The sequence below is a fragment of the Protopterus annectens genome, chromosome 2.part1 (genome assembly GCF_019279795.1).
Source record: "Protopterus annectens isolate FY-2018-M chromosome 2.part1, PAN1.0, whole genome shotgun sequence".
In the NCBI taxonomy this organism is placed as follows: Eukaryota; Metazoa; Chordata; order Ceratodontiformes; family Protopteridae; genus Protopterus; species Protopterus annectens.
The window spans coordinates 1,473,149,650-1,473,172,675 of NC_056729.1; the positions used below are offsets into that span (position 1 = coordinate 1,473,149,650).

Below are 23,026 nucleotides of genomic sequence, written 5' to 3' on the forward strand. Positions count from 1 at the left end.
CTTCGGGATAGGTTCAACACAGTGTCAGGATTCTTCCAAGCCCTCTGCACCACGAGTTGTTATCAGCTTGTCTGCAGGTTGGGTCATCCAAGAGGTAGAGGGTTGAGCACAAAAATCCTGCAGAAAGACAGATTCCTTGGAGGAAGGGTTGGAGGGCTTCCAATCACTCCTCTGTTTTAAGATTTCAAGGATGTCTCCAAAGGAGACATTTCAAGGGGTGACTGTGGGGACCCTTCCCCTTCACCGGAGTCCATATCTTCAGTGAAAGACTCCTTGGGGGAGTCAACATGCTTCCTCTTGCACGATTTCTTCTTGGTCCTTCTTCTGAGGGGGGGGGGTTCCTGTAGAGAACTCAGAAGGGGCACCCAGCAATAGGGTCTCCTGAGGCTCTTGTACTCGATTGTCCCATAACGACGGCTTGTGTCAGTTGCTGCTGAGAGGGAAGAGTCAATGGGTAGTCTAATGTTGACGGTGCCTCTCCATCGCCTGGAATGCACGTCCACCTTAAGACAGATGGGAGCCCAGAACTGAGAACACCCCACTCCAGCGAACCAGTCCCCAAGGATGGAGTCTCAAGGGAAGTCGGTACCGCGAGAGTCCCTGGAACCAAGGACGACACCATAGAAAAAAATCGGAGCCACTCCCAGAACCAGAGAAGTCGCAGTCCAACTGCGATCTTGAGAAAGCCTCAGTTCCGACTGAACTGAAGGCCAAAGGTATGACTCCGAGACTACGGTGAGGTCCACCAGTGGAACCGTAGTCATGGGTACCGGAATAGACGTCGGTTCCAGGGTCTTCGATGCCTGCTCCTAGGTTGAAAGAGGAGAGTAAGCTGGAGTACTTGGAGAAGTACCCCCAACTCCTAAAGGGAGAGGGTTTTGGATGGTGTAGTAATCCCTCTAGCCATAAGCAACCGATCAACAAGATGCACCACGTCAAGTTACAAAAGGCTCCTGGTTGAATTAGTGGATATTCCCGAGGGGGAGTACGGCCGCTCTAGGAAGGGGCTAAACTGCTGCCCTAGAAAAGGATCCACCTTTAGAAAATATCGGGTCTGAGATGCCAATGGCACCAATGTCTCAGTGGAGGCTTGAGAAAAGGGAGTCAGTTTTTCTGGGCTAAAAATGGCTATAGATTGTGCCATGGTCTGTGCCAAAGTTAAATCACTGGATGGCACCAAGGGAGACAAAATTTGGAGTTGCATTGTCAGTGCCTTAGTACATGGTGCCAAAATGATAATCGACTTTGACGGCACAATTTTAGTAGACGGTACCATAGACGGTGCCGTAGAGGTAATTTTCGGTGCAGTAGTCACATTTAAGTGTTTAGACTTAGGTTCCTCTGATTTTTCACTGGGTGAAGATGGAACCGAGTGTGATCTCTTTTTATGGGATTTGCTTGAAGGGGCTGAACCCTCCAGGGCAGAAATAGCCTCTGAAAAAGGCGTTTTAAGAAGGCCTTTCAAAATAAGTTTGTTTCGTCTCTCATTAAGGGTTCTAGAACTGAAGCCTCAACAAAGATCACAGGGAGGCTGGACAGATAAATGAGGTACATTCAGACAATATATACAAGATGTGTGAGAATCAGAGTTTGGCATCTTATGGCCACATTGGTCGCATTGTTTGAAACCAGACGCTCCCTTTTTTCCTGACATGGTTACAGAAATGCAGGCTAGAGAAAGATTTTTTTTTTTTAAAGAACTAAGACAGGAAGGCGAGGGAGAGGGAATACCAACAATGGTATTCAAGAAAATTACCACAAGGGTAACGGAGAGGGGATACTAACAATGGTATGTGAAGAAATACCTCAAAAAGGTTACAAAAGAGCAGTAAAGGGTTTCTAAGAAAGGGGGTAAACTATACAGAAAGTTGAAAAGAGTTCTCAGAAATAGTTAGAAACATTTCTTTACCTAGGCTTAGTTGAGAGCTGGCTTGACACGGCTTTTTGGCAACACAGCAAACAAGATCTGAGGTAACTGGGAGAAGGGCACTATGGGTAAAGCTTAGCTCGAGAGTTTTTGGCTGGTGCAAGCTTGTTAAAAGGCCGACTCGGTTCCAAGGATGGAACTGAACCCATCAGTAAGGAATGAATGAATGAAGATTAACAACATTAAATTAATCATTTCCCACAAACACTCTGCTATTCACAATTTATAATACTTTTCCCTTCTTCCACAGTTTTGTCAGGATCAACTCTTTCTGTTGGTATAACTTCATCTTTATTAACACAGGTCTTGGCTGCTTTCTCATGGCCAAGTTTGCAGCATACACCATACACTCAATGTGCCTTTTCAATTAATATATTTTACTGTGCAATACCAGTCCAGTTGCATATTTGTTGTTGTGTCTTTAGGCTTTTCCCAGTTAGGGGTCGCCACAGCGGAACTCCGGTCCGCTAATGATTGGCAGTAGATTTTTACGTGCCGAGTTGCCAGCCCTGACGCACAACTTTCAACAAAGGTACGCCCATTCATGCATGTCTCCACACAGAAGACGCTCTAGCTGAGAATCGAACAGGCCAACGTCTTACTGTGAGGCGACAACACTACCGCAGCACCACCACTGCATAAAATTAATACAGTCTGTTCCTTCCAGTTTCTCTAGTATAGCTGAAAATCTCAGGTTTTCTCTATGTGCTCTGTCTTCTAACTCTACCATTCTTTTCAACCAGCTCTTCTTGGGAAGTTTTGTACTCAGCCAACCTTTTCTTCATTTTAACCTCTGATTTTTTTTTTCAGTTTTATCAGTTCATCTGAATAGCTAGTTAAAGCGTCTTTAGTTTTTTCCAGCCTTTTGCTATTTGAATCGGTATCCTCCCTCATTGCTTCTTTTACTCACCTCTGAGTATATTTCATTTATTTTTTCCTGTAAATTACTGGAAGCCATCTCTTATACCAAAGCGGAACCTTGAACTGCTTTTTGGTGAACAGATGCAGGATCCTTCCCAGTCGGTGTTTCCTTTTCTGTGTACTTACTAGTCAGTAATTGAATTTTACTTAAGCTGGCAGAATTACTAGCTCTTCCTTCTCTGGAGTTTTTTTTTTTCACACAGAGAGTTGAAATTACACTACTGATCAGTGTGAAGCCATCTTAAAAGTTTCCACCCTGCATATTATGTATTTTGAGTGTGAACTTATTTTTTTCTTATACTCAAGTGGAAGGGAGGATGAGCTCTTTTTTAAAACTTCTGCTTTACTTTTTGTGTGTAAATTTGAGTTTGAGGGTATTACTTTAGGTGAGCTGAGGTGTTTTGGTGTTGGGTGCATGTGTCTGTATTGTGTGTGTAGTTTATTATTAATCATTAGTAAGTAGTATATATATGGAGGAGTTAGGGCTTTTTTAAGGGAAGTGATGTACACAGAGTGAAAATCAACTACTACCATCAAGGATAAAAAATACATAATTACTGCCAATATGGGCAGGGTGACAATAAATTAAAAATATGTACACTCCAGGTCTGAGCAAACATTTTGCAGTGCATGAAATGGCATGACAACACTCCATAACTGGAAACAAGATAAAGCTGTAGTGTGAGAGTGGACAGCAACAGTGCTTTCTGAGGTATGTAAAAAAATGTTACACATACCCTAAGCATTGTTATGGTCAGGTCTCATACAAGGGACATTCCTTCTCTCTCAATAAAGTTTTTGCCCCTGAATATCTAGCCTTATATTTTCATTCCGTAAACAGAATCTAAGTCGATCTTAAGTAATCTAAATAATTTAGAGCAATATTTAAAAATTGTCCCTGACTTTCTTCCTTTGTCACTCCCCCCAATTAAATATGTTCTTGCTGCCTGTGTGATAGCCTTTACTGGCTTTCAAAGTCAGAAAAACACTTTACACACTTTTTTTCTCCCTGGCAGTACATGGTGGGAGTAGATAAAACTCCAGGCACTACAGAGAATTACGATTGGGTCTCACCAATCCTAACCATATACTATGTGTTTTTAAAATACATTCCAAGATTCACCTCTTGAGTGAATTTCTTAGCATCTATGTCTAAAACACATAATAATATGGTTAAGATTGGAGACCGTTCATTATCCCCTACATTACACCCCCATACCTAATTCAGGTCTGTTGTCAAGACATAGAATTATGAGTAACACTAACAGAATTACATCTGTGCAGTGTGTGTGTGTGTGTGTGTAAAACACAGATACACAAACTATTTCTACAATGGCTTTGTACAGGGACATGAATCATGAGAAATTAACATTAATAATGCTAATAATATTCAGCGCAAACTTCTCCCCCCCCCTCCCCACCAAAAGGGCAAATATCTATCCCAGCAGAGTGCTGCCCCCCTGACATCTCAGATGCTCAGGTATGAGCCGCCCTCTCCAAAGCAAAAAACACAGCATCAATGGGACCAGATGGTGTCCCGGGCTGCGTCCTACATGAACTCAAAGAAGAGCTAAACCCAAACATAAAACTACTGTTCAATCTCAGCCTTACTACAGGATATGTGCCCAAAGAGTGGCGTACAGCAACAGTGGTCCCTCTCCATAAAGGTGGTGCCTCAACGGATCCTGGAAACTATCGCCCCATAAGCCTGACTAGCTTGGTCTGCAAAGCTATGGAAAGGATCATCATGGACCTCATAAATGAAGATATTGGGGACCTACAAACACTGGATCCTACCCAGTTCGGCTTTGTTAAGGGCAGATCCTGCCTCTTAAACCTGGTTGATTTCTTTGAAACAGTCACCAAGGCCATTGACGAGGGAAGGTGGTCCACACAGCCTACCTGGACCTCGCAAAGCCTTCGATACAATACCCCACTCGGGCATTATAGATAAGCTCACCAGCTTAAATATAAACCCCTATGTCACTAGATGGATTGCAAACTGGCTCAAGGACAGAACCCACATGGTTAGAATTGCTGGAGCCATGTCAGACTCCAAACCAGTTACAAGTGGTGTCCCACAAGGCTCAGTCCTGGGACCTCTCTTGTTCGGTATATATTTCTCGGAGGTACAGGCCAACACGGAAGGACTGTGGCTGACCAAGTTCGCAGATGACTGCAAACTGGGTGCCATAATCGACTCTCCAACCAACACAAGCATCCTCCAAAAGGGCCTCATAGAAACAGACAACTGGTGCCAGAGCCATGGCCTCAAGCTAAATGCCAAAAAGTGTATAGTCATCCCCTTTGGCAAAAACAAAGTGCCCACAAATTACCACATGGGTGGAAATCCATTAAGTACAGAAGAAGTAATTAGGGACCTGGGGACCCAAGTTGATAGCAATCTCTCATTTGACAACCACGTGGCCAAAGTGGTTAGAAAAACATTTTATATAGCCCACCTAATCATGAAGGGATTCACATCTAGATCAGGGGAGGTCATCGTGCCTCTTTACTCATCCCTCATCAGGCCCATAATTGAGTACAATGCCCCTTTTGGGATGTACCTTACCAGACACCTGCAGCAACTGGAAAGACCCCAAAAGTACCTCACCAAGAGGATCAAAGGGCTCAAACAGATGCCATATGCTGCCCGGTTAAAGAAACTCCAGCTCTACTCAGTGGCATACCGCCTGTTCAGAGGAGATCTGTGCCTGACGTATAAAGCCATGTCCAACCCGGAATTAATGGACATGCTGCACCTCAGAAAATCCAAATCCCATCGAGCTACACGAGAGACTTGAACCTCAGCACTGAAATAAATAGGACATGCTGGAGGGACAGATTCATAACCCAGAGGCTCCCTTCACTCTGGAATAAAATCCCAGTCCAGGTTAGGCAGAGTCCCTCATTGACTCTCTTCAAGAGGAATCTTGATGAGTGGATGGGAGATCGTAGGTTTACCCCGGGTATCACTTCTGTGTCACTGTTAGATAGAGGCATAGTATACTAACCTCGAAAAAGGGCATAGCAAAATAAATTTAAAATGGGTGGCGAAAGCCAAACACATTCTGGCTAGGCTTATAAATGCCCTAGGGCAGATAGCCTAGTATGAACCTATGAATCTATGAACCTATAATATTATGAAAAGAAGTATTGTTTATAAGTGTCAGCTTATGGCAGCATGTGTCATGTAAACTGCTGAAAAAATGACAAATCTGTAAAAGTATTTAGCCCTACTGTAATTTTGTACATCGGTACTGAAGACAAATGACAAATAACTGCTCTTCTTTTGGCTTTTCCCGGTTAGGGGTCACCACAGCGGAACTCCGGTCCGCTAATGATTGGCAGTAGATTTTTACGGTGCCAGCTCGACGCCCAACCTTCAACAAAGGCACGCCCTACGCATTTCGAATGTCACTCAACCGCAGGGAGGACATGCAGACTCCACACAGAAGGCACTCCAGCCGAGAATAGAACGGGAGAACCTCTTGCTGTGAGGCGACAATGCTACTGCTGCACCACCGCGACTACAAACAACAAAGAATAAACATTTAATTGTCCTTGTGGCAGTCTCTGTATCTATGAATGCCTTCCTTAGTTTATATTTGTTTACTGGGGATAACCAAATACCATATATAACCAAAAATACACCGAGGTACCACACAATAGCGTCTGACGAAGCAATTAGTTTTGCGAAAGCGCTCACCACTGTTCTTATTTTTTGTGTAATAAAGACGCTATTGTGTGGTACCTCGATGTATTTTTGGTTATATATAGTTCTGGTTTTGTGCACCTGGGTTTTACCTGAAGCCGTTTCTCTTTTTATACATAACTAAATACCATGTTGTTTACAATGAATTAAGTGTTTTTGTCATACCTCACTATTTAAAAAGCAGCTATTTACTTTTTAAGGAAACAGCATTTCTAAAATTGTAAGCTATGAAACCAAACAGTAAACATATTTAAAACAACCTGATAAGTGAATTCATTATTTTTTGTCATATCTTGCTATTTTAAAACCAGCTATTTTCTTTTCAAGATACTAGAGAGCAGTAAACACATAAAACAACATAGCATTTATCCCCATCCCCCACAACCAATGTAAGCTAAACAGCTACAGCACACAGAAAAATATCACTTGAAAAATAAATAAAGCAGCTGGGAGAAACGTTGACAGAGGGATGTCCTAAATTAACATCCCCTGTTTTCCTGACATAATACTGCTTAGAACTTGTGCTGCTGAATCAGAAGTGAAGCGGAACAAGCAAAGAATTACCATAAACTGTGACATTTTAACTGAAGACATTCTTTGCTATATTTTCTTTCTAATCCAGTGGTGCAAGTTTCAGCTAACACTGCCATCAGGAAAAATGCATTATATGAATTAATCTGTCAGAGATGAAAGCAAGTACAGATATGCAATCATTTTATGAGGTTTCAGGCAGAACTTTTACTTTAGATGTTAAGAGTGGTGCCATACATTAGTCTGGATGTCAAACCATTACAGGTATTTGTTTTTTTTTTTTTAATCTGTTCACTAACAGTCTGTATAACAGATTTTCCAATAATGTCTCAAAATACTGTCTGAACTCTACCACTTATGTAGAAATCTACACATACTTTAAACAGAAAATAAAAACACATGGCATATCAAATGTATGCCTCAGACCTGCTTGCACTAATCTAATGAACATGCTAGCTGATAGACCTGCTTGCGCTAATCTAATGAACATGCTAGCTGATGTGCGGTTTGGCATGAAAATCCTCAAAAAGATCTTTTACTCTACAAAGCTGTGCACTCCCCACACACCAGGGACCAGTAGTCTCTCCTGTTCCTCTGAAAAAACATCAGGAAAGTAACAGAAGTTACCCTTGTTTTCATGACTGCACATACGTCTGCTTTCTCCAGGGTGAAGAGTGCTCTACATTTGAGCAGCAGTACTCTTAGGTAGTCATTAGTGATTTTATTATGTTAGAGTGTTTAACAAATTGTCATGGCCTAAAAAAGGCACTATGAGGACAGATCAAGTTTTTGCCAGTATCCAGAAGCCAAGTGGTGACATGTGCAAACCATCTCTGGCAAAGCATTGTAGTTTGTTGATCATGTCTCCCCAGGCTGACAGATATTAGATCCTCTTGTTCCGACACCAGACACTAAGCCAATTGTTGAAGTCCATCATTTTTTGCTGATACTGTGGCATCATTGGTGAAGAAAGGATGCTACTCAAGGCAAGATTCATACCTGCCTGGGACACATATTCAAAGAGCTCCATCATGCCTCTCTTGATAGAGTGCAGAGAGGTACGTCTTAGGTCGTTTATGCCCACATGGACTATGATAGTGCCACAGTGGTACTTGTGGTTTAGAGACCTAAGTGCATGTGTGATCTGGCAGATAATGGTTCCAGACAGCTCACTGTGATCTTCTCCTTGTTTAGCCTGGTAAAGGGGGACATCAGTACTACGATTTGCAGAGTTATGTGTTGTGTGAGGTGGAAAAATTGTGAATTACTGCAAGATCTGAGCATCAGTTATACACTGCACCGCACTTCTAGCTCGATAAGTAGAATTAGTTGAAAAAGACAGCCGTTTGTAATTTGAACTCAGTCTGCAGCCTTAGTCTTGTAGCCTCTTTCACAGTTGTGGGAGAACTGTGAGCTACTGTTTGATCTTGGCCTCATTTAGTAATTTATTACTGCATTTTTCCAAAAACACTGTCACTGATAAAGTTGGTCCTTAGACTGTAGTGGGATTGTAATAATGGCAGTGTTGTAGTTTTTCCTGCAGGACTTGTGCTTCCGTACTTCTACGGCTGATTACATTCCAGTTTTGCTGCTAGAATCATATTCTACTTATGTTCCTGTTTAAAGTTGCATTCCATTGCCTTTCTGTTTGGCACATTGCTGTTTTTCCCCTGCTCTTAGTCTGCCCCAGTACCGACTGATATACTGCCTATATAAATTTGGCACATTTATGTGGCTCCTGGTTCATTTCCAGAGAGCTCAGAAATGCCTGGCATCCTTGCCTGTATACTCAGGAGTGTTTTCACTGCATCTAGTGTCATCCAGGCTGAGATAAGTACTTTTACTTGAAAGACTGCACTTCTCTGGGTTATCTTACTGTGTTGCCATTGTTTTCTTGAATTATTTTTACTGCATTTGTCTGCATATTAAGACTGTAAAGTGCATTTGTTTTATAGTGTCCTTGCCGCTGGACTAATTGCTTGAAAATTGCTATAAAAGCGTTCTTTTAGCTAGTTGTTGAATTGGTTTATGTTAGCTTTTCACTTCGCTTCTGGTGTCATTCAAAAGGGGTACAGTATTTGTCAGCATGGGATGATATGGTCAAAAGACCATGTTGCTTTGCCAAGGATGGTCAGCACTTGTCCCCATTTGGCTTTCGAATATTGGCTAAAACATTGCCCTCCTTCATTGTGCCCGTTTTAGGCAATGCCAAACTGACAGACCTTTCAACTTAACAAATATAAACCAAGGGAATCTAAAGGTATTACTGCTCAGTCTCAAAAGTCTAAACATGAAACTCTATTCTCTCAAAGCTCTTCCCACCTTGGAAAGTGCAGACATCTGTACAATTACCATGACATGGTTTAAAGCTGTGGAGAACACCTTGGCAGTGCAGGGACTAAAGGTGTCTCAATCTGCATCAGAAACAAAAAATTCCTCAAGGCTGATCAAACAGGATGATTCACTTGAGATTCTCCATGTCCAAATTACCACAAGGAGAGCTCCATATCATACCACATGCTTCCAAGCTATAGATCACTCTCTATAAGCCTCAAAACCCATAGTTCATAGTTATACATATGGAGACACTTACCATTCAAACAAATAAATTGGAAATCATACATGACCCTGAACTTGCAGGCCTAGACATTCCTGGACTTTGTAAACAAACACTCTGGACCAGTTAGTCCATATGCAGAGTAGGGGTGCAAACACACTGGATCTGGTAATCATTACGGACAAAAGCTGCATCCACACCACACCCCGGGAAGCATCCTCTCAGGTAAAGTTGGGTCATAAAGTTGTCTCCTTGAAAATAAAAATCAATGCTGTGACCTCTGCAAACCCTGTAACAATTGGGAACTACTCTAAGGTTAACTACCTATTATTAAGCAATTACCTGACAAAATTTCAAGTTCCTCCAAACCTGGAGAACACAACTGCCTATGCAGAACTGTAGACAGAAGCCTTGTACAATCATGTTAACAACTGCAGAGAGACAGCTGTGCCTACCAGAAATAGGCCCAGGACAGACTAAAAAAAACCACCCTAGCGGAATGCAAACATAAAAAGACTGTACAACAAAAGAAAAAGTCATGGGTAAAATTAGGGAGTACACTGCCCAGAAAGATAACAACTCTCTCATCAGGCTAAACAAAGAACTAAGTCTACCAAAGCCAATTTTGAGGTAAAGATATTCTCCCAGGCCAAGGACAACCACAACACTTTCTTTAGCTATGTCTGAAACCTCAAAGGTGGTGCACAACAGTGTGCATAAATGATTGTTAATGGAGACACTTACATGGAGCTGGAAAATATAGCAAATCAGCTCACCAAAAATTCAGCTCGAGTTTTAACACCCCCCACGTAATATCACCAAACACCCCCTCCAACTATCACTAGGGAGTAGGTCCTAAATGCACTCTCTAAGGCTAAGAACATGGTATCAATGAGCCCTGATAATATCCAAGAATACTTCCTAAATAGCCTGAAGAATAATCTCTCTGGACATCTGTAGTTACTACTCGACAACAGCCTCCAGAAAGGCTCTGTGCCTTGTAAGTGAAGGAGTGCAACGGTCATCCCTCTGCACAAGAAGGATCCATCAACAGACTTTGTGATCTACAGACCCATAAATCTGACTAGTCTCATATGCAAAGCAATGGAAAGAATTATCATGGATATGGACATAGGAAACCTTCAGACACTGGATGCAATCCAGTTTTGCTTCATCACAAGTAGATCATGCCTACTCAACCTGGTGAACATCTTTGAAAAGTTCACCCAGGCAATGGATGAGGGCAAAACAATGTATACTGCCTATCTTGCCAGGCTAAGCCATTTAATACAATACTTCATTTGAGCATAGTAAACAAACTAATGGAATTGGGCATTAAACCCTAAGTTACATGCTAGAGAGCCACCCTGCTCTTAGATAGGACACAGAAGTTAGGATAGGGGAGATCACCTCCCAAAACAGGCTGTTCACTAGTGGAGTCCCTCAGGGCTCTGTGCTAATCCCACTCTTTTTTGGTATTTGCTTCTCGGAAGTCAAAGCCAATATCAAAGATCTCTGGCTGACCAAGTTTGCAGATGGCGGCAAACTAGGAGAAGTCATACAATGCCTCCAAGACACTAACATCCTACAAAAAAAGACTAACAGACAAATGACTAGTGCCAAGCTATGGCTTAAAACCAAATGCCACAAAATGCATAACAGTACCCTTTGGGAAGTCAGCTACCCTAGGAAGCTACCTCATTTATAATACACCCCCTAAGACTGGATCCAGTGGTCAGACATTGGAGACATATGTGGATAGTAATGTGGCTTTTGCCAAACGTGTCTAAGGCGGTAAGGAAATCATTTTCTGTTGCTCTACGTATAAGCAAGGGAATGGCATCTAGGTCCACGGATGTTATTGTTCCTCTCTTTTCAGTTTTCATCAGACCTAACATTGAGCACAACGTACTCTTCTATATGTACCTGACCAGTCACACGCAGCAACAGAAATACCTGCAGCGGTTCCTCACAAAAAGAGTATAGGGTATAAACAACATGTCCTAAGCAGATCACCTCAAAACTCTCTCTCTACACTGAGCTTCATACACACTGTTGAGAGGTGATTTCTGCCTGGCATACAAGCCATCCTTGGATCCAAGTCTGATGGATATTTTGCACTTCCACAAAACCAATAGATCAGAACTACTCCATCTAGTGATTTGAACCTTGCTTGAAACATAAATATGACCTGATGGAGGGACAAGTATCTGTCAAAGACATTTCTCCTCCACTGGAACAGGCTTCCCATTCATGTGAATCAGAGTTCTTCCCTAACCATATTCAAGTGTAAATTGGACCAGCGGATGGGAAGTCTGAAATTTACCCCAGGTTTAGCCACTATGTCTCTAATGGACAGAGGCAGACTGTAAATCATACACTAGTTTACATACACCTCTTAAAATAAGGGTGGGTGTGGCTACTGCAGCAGTGAAGAATTTGAACATCTACTGTCATTAACTGCAATTTACACAACTGTATTATGTTCATCATCTCCACTGCTGCAATAGCCAACTTGGGCTGATTGCCAAAGTCTATTCAGCCTAGAAGGATGAAGGATATGGATCCAGGAGTCCCCTGGGGATTGGTTCTAGCCTGGATCTAGAGAAAGAATCCAGTTTGTAATGCATTGTAAAGATATCTACAAAGGACCACATAGCTGCCTCTAGTGTGCTTCTAGAGTCCACCCCTTTCCAATATGCCATCAAAGAGGACAAGGTCTATGTACAGTGACCCGTGTACTGCCTGGGACTGGTTTACCATGGTGGACATAACAAAAGGTAATAACCAAGGACAACCTTCTGGAAGTAAAAGTCTTAACATGGGCTGTCCTTTCTTAGTCCCAACATAAGAAATAAACAGCTGATTAGCTTTTCTAAAGGAGTTGGTTCTATCAAGATAGAACCTGAGCAGCCTATGCACATCCAGAGTATGCAGAATCCTTTCTCCATGGTTCTAAGAGTCAGGATAGAACACAAGGAGATTGCTGGCCTGATTTAAAGTAACCTCTGAAGCAGCCATAGGCATGAATGAAAGATTTGCTTTTAATGATACCCTATCCCTACGGAAGGCAAGATAGGATTCACTCAGTATAACAGGTTGCAATTCAGTACTCTTCTTGCAAATGTTAGAGCAACGAGAAAAACAGTGCTTCATGCAATGAAACTCAAATCTGCCTGATGTGCAGGTTCAAATGGAGATGTGGTTAACTTTTCCAGCACAAAGTTAATATCCCAGGAAGGAGCAACCTGTCTGTGTGGTGGTCTCATGTATAACACTCCTTTCAGAAAGTACTGTACTGAAAACTTATTTTATTAATATTTGTTGATCAGGAAAGTCCGACTAGGACAGAGTCTATTTTCAGCTGAGGCCCAGAGAGAAATGCTCCAGACACGTCTTTGGAATGTGGGAGGAAACCCACATGAACGCAGGGAGGACATGCAGACTCCACCAAGCCAATCTATTCATGCATTCATTGCAAAGTAGTGGAGTCAGATATTGGCTAGATGCATCATGTGGACAGACAAGGCTTGGCTTAATTGTTTGGGGGTAGGTATACTGCTTTATGAATCTACAGAATTCTGTTTAGTTGAGGAACTCACGGTCCTAAGGAAATGTTGGTCAAGAGGTTAGTGCAGCCTTTTTTATTAAATTAAGGATGTTTTTAAGAATTTTACTTGTTATGGTTGGTGACAGTGGGATTCTAAATGACTGTCACAATTTGATATAGGTGACGGATTTTGAAGTAAGATAATGACAATATTCTGCTGGTTAAGCTGTTCTATAGAGTCTGTGCAAGCCATCTGGAGAAGCAGTCAGCATTGTAGGAGATGGCTGTTGGAAGAATTAATGGGACTTGTTTAGACTACACACTTGTACATTACAGGTAAATGAACATTTCTGTTTGGGATATTCTGATTTAAACTGTGTGTTATTGATGACGTCTCGTGTTTTGTTCATTAATGGAGAAAATTAAGTGACAGTATATTTTTCATGTACTTCTTGTTTCCATGTTGCATGGTTTATTTAGTGTAAAGCTTTGTATTATAGGTTTAGTTCTTTACAGGTTGCTGATTTTCCTGCACTCTGAGTGTGCAGTAATTTCAGTGTGTATTTGTTTTGACACAATGTCGGATGTGCAATGAGAGAATGTCACTGTGCGTTTGCTCATTGCACATTTGAACCTTTTTTGTTCAGCGTTTGCAAACTTTGCGAACAGCCTTTTGAACAATTGCTGTTCGCCCGAGTGTGAATCGCCTTTCTAAAGGTAAACCGTTATTTACACCGCCTTAAAAAACTCCAGCTATACTCTGTCGCATATCGTCTACTCAGAGGTGATTTCTGCTTAACATACAAGGCCATGTCAAACCCAGAGCCTTGTCATCACAATAAACAAAACATGCTGGAGGGATAGGTTCCTGACCCAAAGACTCCCCAGACTCTGGAATAGATTGCCCATACATGTCAAGCAGAGTGCCTCTTTGGCGCTCTTCAAAAGGAACCTTGACGATTGGATGGGAGAAAGGAAATTCACCCCAGGGATCACACCCCCAGGGATCACGTCAGTCGCCCTGCCAGACAGGGGTCCAGGGAAGTAAATAGTGTGGGAAGAAATAGCCAGGGAATTGTTATGGCTAGGCTTGTATAGGCCCTAGGGCTAATAGCCTAGTACCAACCTATGAACCTACCAACCTATAAGTAGTGAACTGTAGAACCCCTTGCTGTGAGGTGACAACATTAACCACTTCACCACTGCAGCTAGAAGAAAGTGGAGGATCCATGGGCAGACATGCTGATATGGCTACAAAATCTACCATGATAGAGGAGTATGAATTATCAGACACTAGTAACTCACACAAAAATTTGAGTACCAGTGGTACATAATCCCTTATAGGGCCCTGGTCTTTGGCTAGGTACCAACAAGAAAGTACAGTTGTGTCACAATTACCATAACTGTAGATGTTCAATTAGATCAGTGCTGCAGTATTGATCTTTCAGTCTTCCTGACATGTAGAAGCCCAAGACCAGACCAATTTTCAGAGTCTTTTCATCATTCCTAGACAATCGATCTCCAAGGGCAGACATTCAGATATCAGGATATAAGAGGGGAGGCCATCTATTTCGAGATGTGCCTGCCTTCCTTTCCTTCTGCAAAGGCCACCAGTAGTTGGTCTGCTTTGTTAGGGAATTTTGTCCTATGTATTATCTGATCTGACATCCAGGGGGATGCGTGATTTGTTCTGCCTCATCCTTTGAGTTAGGAAAGAACACTGTCAAATGGATAGCTTGGTTCAAGGAAAGATGTGACACTACTTCAGGCAATAAAGTATGGATTAGTTCTAAGTAACCTTGTCCCTATGCAACACAGTGGAGAGTTCCTTGCACATCAAAGACTGTAGCTCCGAGAGCTGCTTGGCTGAGGTGATAGCTATAAGTAGGGTCATCATCCAAGTGAGCATCTTTAGAGGAGCAGATGCTGCTGGCTCAACTTTGCTAAAACATAGTTTAAATCTCAAATAGGGATATGATTTTTCCTGACGGGGTTGAAGGTGAATGACTTCTTTCAAGAAAAGCTTTGTGTGGGGGTGGGAACAGATTGGAGAGGAACAGGAAAGGCAGGCAGAGATAGCTAAAGTGTGAACCTTAACACTGAAGTAAGACAGTCCTTGGTGGAATAGCCCTGACCGGTATTGTAAGAGAAGATTTATGTCTCCCTGAAATGGGTTAATGTTTTTGTGCTTGCACCATAGGGAAACCTTTTCCTCTTGGATAAGTATGATTTTCTGGTAGTTGGTTTTCTAGCCTCTCTCAGGATAGACAGCATTTCTGTAGAATAGGATCTGAAACCAATCCTCCAAGCTGTTAATCTGACTGTCTTCTGGTGAGGATGAATGACAGACCCCTTTAGCTGAGAGGTAGAATGAAAAATATTTCTCCACTCAGGGTCCACAGGAGGGAAACCCAGTGTTGTCTTGGCCAGAAGGGGACTATGAAAATCATACTCAGTTTTCCTGACATCACCTTTATCAGTACCCTGGCTGTCAGGGGAAAGGGTGGGAAAACATAAAGGAAGCAACCCATCTACTAGAAGGAGAAGATGTCTATTCTCCATGTCCCTGTCTGTTGGGCTCTTGTGAAAAATCTTAGGAGTGGCCTGTTGTGGTTGGCAAACAGGCCTGTGTTTGGGGGCCCTCATAAATAGGTGAAGTCCAAGAAGATCTCCCATTTTAGTATCCATTCATTGACATGCAGAATGTTCCTGCTCAATGCATCTGCCAGGATTTTGTTCTGCCTAGAGATTTAGGAAGCTATCACAGTCAATTGCAATTGTTGTGCCAAGAGCCAAATCTTTACTGCTAGACTGCCTGGAGAGAAAGGTTTCATAGTTAGAAAAGATTGCCAGTAATTATTTTCGGCATACGTGAAGTTTTCTTTGGTCTGGGTCCTCATTCCCTGCACCTTCAAGAGGCTTAAGTATGCTCCCCATGCTACCTCGGAACTGTCTGCCTGCCTGTCTGTGATAATGCCCTTGTCTGTCTCTGGTAGGGAAAGCATTGCACCTGGATTCAACTTCATGGTGTCTTCCCATGAAAGAAGTTTTCTTTTGAGGCATGGTAAAAGAGGCACCAGTGACTGAGTGTGGTACTCCCAGGAGTTTTCAGAAAGCAATGGAGCCTCGTCATGTGAAGTTTTGCCATGGGTATCATTGGGATGAAGGATGCAATGAAACTTAGGACCCTCAGATACTCACTTGCTGTGATGGTGTGTTTTACCAATAAACTGCGTAGGAATTCTGTAACTTTGTCAGGCCAATAAAACTTACTGTTGAACAAATTCTATCAATGTGCCCAAGAAGAGTATTATTGTTTGAGGCTGATGGTTGGATTTGCAAAGATTCAGGGTGAACCCTACACTCTGAAAGCAGTCCATGGTAGCCTGCAAGGCTGCCTGAAGTTCTAGGATATTTTTCCCTGGATGAGACAATCATCCAGATAGGGTAAATATGCACTACTAGTGTTTTGAAATCTGCTATAACTGGAGCCAGACATCTGGTGAATACTCTAGGAGGTAGATAAACCAAATAGTAAAGCACAGAATTGGTAGTGGGAACCTGCTGCTACAAATCAAAGGTATTTTCTCTGCTCTTTTGCTATGGGAATGTGAAGATAGACATCCTTGAGTTCTACTGCAACCATGTACAATCCTGGAAAGATCATGGGCAATGATTTCTGTATGGTCTGTCTGCACCTTGAACTTGGGAATGTTTAGGAACTTGTTTAGCTTGGAGAGTGATAAAACTGGTCTTCAAGTATCTTCCTTTCTAAGTATGAGGAGAAGTCTTGAATAGAAATCTGTTGCCTTTTGTTTGTGGGCTTTGATGCAGGGAATGCATTCAGCAGAGTAAGGTGAGATTTTATGAGTAGGGCAAGATGTGCCTGAACAGGGGAACCAGGCAGGGATATCCTCTTCCCCTTTATTTGCTTTATATTTAAAGCCACTGGCAAAGAAAATAAGGGACTCAGATATTAAAGGATATAATTGGCATAGTAATCAAGAAAAGTTGGCATAACAGGCAGACAATATTTTGTATCTGATAAACCCAGAAAAGGGCATTTCATTGATGTAGAGCATTTTGAGACAGTTTCAAGTCTAGTTGGGATATAAAAGTAATGAAAATAAAACAAAGGTTATAGCTGTAAATTATGTACCCACACATGAACGGGTTCAGCAACACCCATATTTATGGGGACACAAAAGGAGTATTCAAGAGTATGGACTAAAAAGGCCACTATTATGACAGCATATGTGGGAAAAAAACTAAAACAAAAGATACTATAAAAACTGAGAAACCGGAAGCTGTTGTTTATGAATATGGTTAATAAGATACAAATCGGTGAAAATGTTTTAGTCCCTTTAGTTTTATATACAGGTCATGCATATTTTCTTAACCAGAGGAGAAGTTGTGGACAATAATTAATAAGGAGCTGGAGGAATTTATTGGGGGGGGGGTCAAGAATTAAGTGGGACAGAACAAGGTGGCTTAGGATTACATGACTTGAAGGGGTATTTTAGAGCTACACAATTAAGGCTTATACACATGGCACAAGCAGAAAGTTATAATTCGAAGTGGAAAGAGATGATGATGAGCCAAGGGAGAAATTCAAGAAATAAGGAGAGTGTGGGATTTTGGAAGCAGATCCTTGAGGAGAGTAATAACAGCCATGCAGAACATTACATTTATAAGATAGCAGAAAGTATTCTAAAAATCTAGCCAACATAAGAATGGAGAAAGCACATTTTGCAATACGGATAACTGCAAGTAGGGGTACATAGAACAGGCAAGAAGTGCTGGAATTTACTGGAGAAAACTGGCAAAGGAACCACTGTATTGGGAGCAAATAACTAGAGAGGGAAAGCTAACAAAATGGGATGAGGCCAAGAAAACATCTGGACTGCAGATCAGATACTGTCTTTCCAGGGGTTGATAGAGTATAGGAAAGAGAGAGGGATAGGGAAATCCTGAGTGAAAAACCTGCTCTGATAGAGTATTTAGTTGAATCTAGAACATAAGCTGTTGTTAAAAGGGGGATGATTAGTAGAGCACATAAAATATTGCATGATAAATATAAGAATCAATCAGAGGAGCTTAGAAAAGACTGGGAAGAGAGACTGGAAAAACAATTTACAAAAGAACAATGGGAAGATAAGAATCAATCAGAGGAGCTTAGAAAAGACTGGGAAGAGACTGGATAAACAATTTACAAAGGAACAATGGGAAGACATATGAATGGCTCATAGGTATGCAACAAAGTAAGTGGAAGTCCTAGGTGTTTTTATATCCCAAGCAGACTCCAAATAAATCTTCAAGTAGACGGCAAAGGTTGGAGGTGTGATGGGGAAGTAACAACTGGGAACATATGTTCTTGCAGTGTACTGAGTAGGCAGACTTTAAAAATTCGATACCAGATCTTCTGTCAGAAATATTAGGTAAGGAAATGCATGTAACTATGGAAATTATTATATTCGGATGGGTCACATGATCTGATTTGCCTAGACATAGCAAGGCTTTGTTAAGTTTAATTCTAATGGATGCCAAAAAAGCAATTACTAGATAATGGAAATAAAAGTCTAAACCCACTTTATTTGAAGTATTAATATGCTAAATGAAATAAAAGAACTGAAAGTGAGATCTTTTGAAAATGAAAGGAGTAAATTACATAGAAATATATGAAAACTGTGGGACTACAATCAGAATAATGTTCAGGAGAAGGAAGAAGAGTGAGGTTTAAGGGAAGGCAGTAATTGAGTGATTTATGTAATGCTGGACTCATGACAGATATAAAAAAGAACATACGTGATGTATAATGTATGTATCTAGTAACATGTTAATATGTTTTTTTTATATTAATGTAGGTCTGCCTGCGTTGTTAGTGATGCTTTTTGCAAGGACTCTAAGTACTTTAATGCATGGAATTGCCAGTTAAGAGCCCTCATTGATAGGGTAACAGATATATATGCCTTTTCCCAAACCTGTCCAGCAGTCTACTTTCCCTGATATTAGGTCGGGGATGTATAGTAGCAGGTTTTGGTGCATACTTAGAGGCTTCAGGGGACACCACAGACAGGGCAGCTTGTGGGTTCTTGTAGAGATGTTTGAGAGAGTCAAGAACTCCCTGGTGCAGTGGGCAGGGAGTCTGGGTGAAGAGAGATGTCCTAAAAACATAATCTAAACACCACATGGACTAGAGGAACAGCTAGATATCTGAGGGTTGGCAGACATAAAAGATGCCTGTACCCATAATGAATGCAAGCTTGAGGGAATTCCTTACTCTCCTACTGAAATGCTTCCTTCATCCAATGAAGAGTATCCTCAAAGGATAAATCGAGAGGCTGAGGAAAGGACATTGTCCAAATCAGACTCTGGATAGGATTGTTTGGGAAGGTTCCAGGATTTGAGCATGAGGAGAAATTACCTTATTTTTAAGGATCATTCTCCTCTAGAAAGGTAACCTCTCTTGGTCTTTTATTGGACAGGTTACAGGGGTAGTCTCTAGTGCCTGGCTGGGCTCCCTGGAGAAAGGCCATGAATTCCTAGGCAATTTGTAGTAAATTCTGAATTTTGACCTGGGTAGTAGTAGCAGACAATGGGGAAGTAAGCAGGGCTAGAATGACTGTTAATTTTGGTTTAGGAGTCCATTTAATAATGGTGGACTCAATCCTCAGTCAAACAACTGAGGGGTCAGTCCTGGTTAAAGGTGTGGAAGAAGAACTTTCTCCCTTGGTAACCAACATACAGACATAAAAAGCTGCAGCCTGCTCAGTGGCCTCAGATCCAACTGAAGAAGAAGTTGGAGAGAGTAAAGTTCAATGCCTGTTGCCAACATGGCCTACTGAGGGGTCACACCAGTGGGCTCGGACCTGGACGCCACCTGACCTTGGGGTTGCAAAAGTGTCTCACCAGACTTGTTCGACTTAGTTACAGAAGCCCAAGGATCACCATAGTCTACAGATTGCTTTTCCTTGGGTGTTTTATGTTCTCATTTCTTAATTAAAGAAGCAATCAAAGCAGAGGAGAGTGGAAAGGTGGCATGGACTAGACCTGAGGATTCCATGTGTGCAAAAAAGGACTTCAGCCCTATGCTTAAAGGTTTTAGCTCTCAACATAGCACAATCCTGACAATCAGAAATATCATGCCGAGTGCTAAATAAAACAGACAAAAGAATGAGCATCTTTATGTGGGATTTGTTTCTTACACTTCAAGCAGTTGTTCTCTTTTTTGAAGATTAATCAAAGAAAAGAATTGCCCAATGGGATACTTATTTGAAAACAGTTTGTTGAAAGCTCTGGAGAAAATGATTTGGCTAACAGACTGAAAGTACTAGGTAAATGTAGAAGCACATCGGACTGCATGGCTAGAAACAACTGAATATGATACTAATGGATGCCTCACTTACACCCTGATGTCTGAACATCGGTCATCAGACTATCAGCTAGGGATGATTAAAAGACTCTGAAATCAAGCCAGCTGTGGACTTCTATGTGGCAGGAAGACCCAAGGATCAATACTGCAACACTGACTACAAAGAATATGCCTTCCTTGCCAATGTAAGATTTTCTAGAAATAGATTTTATTGCTTCATTTAGTACCTGCTGTATGTCCACTGAAAATAAGTGCCTAAAAGATATTACAACTGAATTATCCAGGCAGTTAGTTCGACATACTTGAAAATGAGGTGTTTCAAACACCCCCTGTATTGTTTGAGTAGGTGGAGTTTGTGAGGAAGTCTGTGGTAATTACCCTTGGCCAATTTCATATCGATGGAGAACCAATGTTGCCTGGGCCAAAAGTGGGTCACCACAATTATTTCTGAACATTCCTTTTGAATCAAAATTACCCTGGATATCAGCAGAAAGGTTAGAAATGCATAAAAGTGCATTTCCATCAAGAGGAATGAAACAGCATCTGTTTTCCAGGTGTTTTTGCATGGAGTCCTAGAGCAAAATTCATTACATTGTCCTTTTTGAAAAAAGGCAAATAAATGTACTTGGGGTGTTCCCTACAACTAGATCAACTCCTGGAAGACCCCCCCCCTTTCAATTTCCATTCGTGAGGGTCTGTCCTGAGCCTCCTCTGTTTGTACGCCACTGTGTTTTGCTCTGATGGAATGTAGGATGCTTGGAGTATTGCTGAAGAGCTACCTTCCAATCATAGTCAGCCTGTATAGAGAGTATGACCTTGTGCCCCTTGCTTGTTGATTTACTGTATCACTGCAGTGTTACCAGTAATCACTTGGAGAGGTCCTGGGGACAACAGATGATGATGATGATGATGAAGAGATTTTAAAGCATGGATCACAGCCATAACCTCTTTTATATTTATGTGCTTTGTCGGTCTAAAAAATCCCACAGGCTTTCCAGCCTTACTCGCATGGAAACACACCCCACCAGAAAAATCCGAGCCATATGCAGTTACAAACTGACCTGGAAGTAGAGGAAAAAGGGGAGACCTAAATTTGCTTCTATTTCTACTCTCCAGAAGTGCAGTCCCTTTTTACAAAGTGTAAGACTGGTATCTTAAATTCCACTGGATGCAAATGAGTCTATGTGTTTTTAGATACCACTGAACCTTTCTCATGTGTAACCTGGTGAGTGGAATCAAGAGAATCATAGATGACATGAACCCCATAATCCTGAGAAAGTCACTGTCTGAAGTGTGAGACTGAGCTAAGAAGCTCAGGAAAGTTTCTAGACAAAGATCCACCTTCTCATCCATCAAAAATGCATTTTGCTGCAGATTCTCTATAAGACATCCTAGAAAGATAATCCATTGTGACAAGAACAAGGAGGATTTTTGAATGTTTACCTTCAATCCCACATAGGGAGAAGAGTTGAAACCCATGCTCAGGACTCTTGATATCTGGGAGAAAACTCTGCAAAGTTTATTAAGTCATCTTCTTCTTCTTTCGGCTGCTCCCGTTACGGGTCGCCACAGCAGATCAACTGTTTCCATTTCTTCCTGTCCTCTGCATCTTGCTCTGTCACATCAACCACCTGCATGTCCTCTTTCACCACATCCTTAAACCTTATCTTAGTCCTTCCTCTTTTTCTGTTACCTGGCAGCTTCATCCTAAGCATCTTTTTCTCAATATACTCAGCATCCCTCCTCAGCACATGTCCAAACCAACGCAATCTCGCCTCTCTGGCTTTGTCTCCAAACTTTCCAACCTGGGCTGACCCTCTAATATACTTATTCCTAATCCTGTCCATCCTCGTCACACCCAGTGCAAATCTTAACATCTTCAACTCTGCTACGTCAAGCTCTGACTCCTGCCTTTTTGTCAATGCCACTGTCTCCAACCCATATAACATAGCTGGTCTCACTACCCTCTTGTAGACCTTCCCTTTCACTCTTACTGGTACTCATCTCTCACAAATCACTCCTGACACTTCTCCACCCACTCCACCTTGCCTGTACCCTCTTCTTCATCTCTCTTCCACACTCACTATTACTCTGAATTGTTGATCCCAAGTATTTAAACTCATCCACCTTCGCCACCTCTACTCCCTGCATCCTCGCCATTCCTCTATCCTCCCTCTCATTCACACACACACATATTCTATCTTAGTCCTGCTGACCTTCATTCCTCTTCTCTCTACAGCATATCTCCACCTCTCCGGGGTCTCCTCCACCTGTTCCCTACTCTCACTACAGATCACAATGTCATCTGCAAACATCATAATCCACGGGGACTCCTGTCTGAACTCGTCTGACATGTCCATCACCACGGCAAATAGGAAAGGGCTCAGAGCTGATCCTTGATGTAATCCCATCTCCACCTTAAATGCATCTGTCACTCCCACCGCAGACCTCAC

General features: G+C 41.9%; 1 protein-coding gene across 1 annotated transcript in view; it reads right to left on the reverse strand.

Annotated features, from left to right (window-relative positions):
* FAM114A1 (family with sequence similarity 114 member A1) overlaps nt 1-23,026 on the reverse strand; it is a 1,202,629-nt gene that overhangs the window by 1,020,316 nt on the left and 159,287 nt on the right. The gene's annotated exons all lie outside the window — the stretch shown is intronic.